Source organism: Sinocyclocheilus anshuiensis, unplaced genomic scaffold (genome assembly GCF_001515605.1).
Source record: "Sinocyclocheilus anshuiensis isolate Anshui unplaced genomic scaffold, SAMN03320099.WGS_v1.1 scaffold460, whole genome shotgun sequence".
Classification (NCBI taxonomy): Eukaryota; Metazoa; Chordata; class Actinopteri; order Cypriniformes; family Cyprinidae; genus Sinocyclocheilus; species Sinocyclocheilus anshuiensis.
Window position 1 is genome coordinate 612,136 of NW_015554101.1, and position 515 is coordinate 612,650.

At 40.4% G+C, this 515-nt stretch overlaps 1 protein-coding gene across 1 annotated transcript in view; it reads left to right on the plus strand.

Annotated features, from left to right (window-relative positions):
• Window positions 1–515, plus strand: part of LOC107669555 (protein quaking-like) — a 54,048-nt gene that overhangs the window by 50,737 nt on the left and 2,796 nt on the right. The window lies entirely within an intron of this gene.

A 515-nucleotide genomic window follows, 5' to 3' on the forward strand; every position in this document is an offset into this window, starting at 1 on the left:
TACAAACCCAAGGACAATGCATAAACATTTCAATAACCCTGAGTAAACATGCGTTTTCATTTGCGTTTTGAAGGTGGCTGAGATACAGTTTCACTGAGACGCTGGGGGAGGGATTTCCAGTATGTACTGTAGGGGTCAAGATACTGAAAGACCATCCATCAAATGAAGAACTGTTCACTCTCTGAAAAAAGGTACAAAAGCTGTCACTGGGGTGGTAACAAAACCGTATTTACCCCTAAAGGGTGCATATTAGTACCTTAAAGGTAAATATCACTACCTAAAGTATAAATATTAGTACCTAAATTGTACATTTTAGTGCCTTTTGAAAGGTCACCGCCCCGTTGACAGCTTTTGTACCATAAACGGTCTCCAGAAGGCCTAAGAGTAGAAAGCAGGAGAATGAGGATGAATCAGATCAGCTAAATATTGCGGTGCAGGACCATGAAGGGCTTAAAAATGGTAATTATAATTCTTGTACTGAGTGTGATAAGCAATCAGGTAGGAGCCAGTGTATG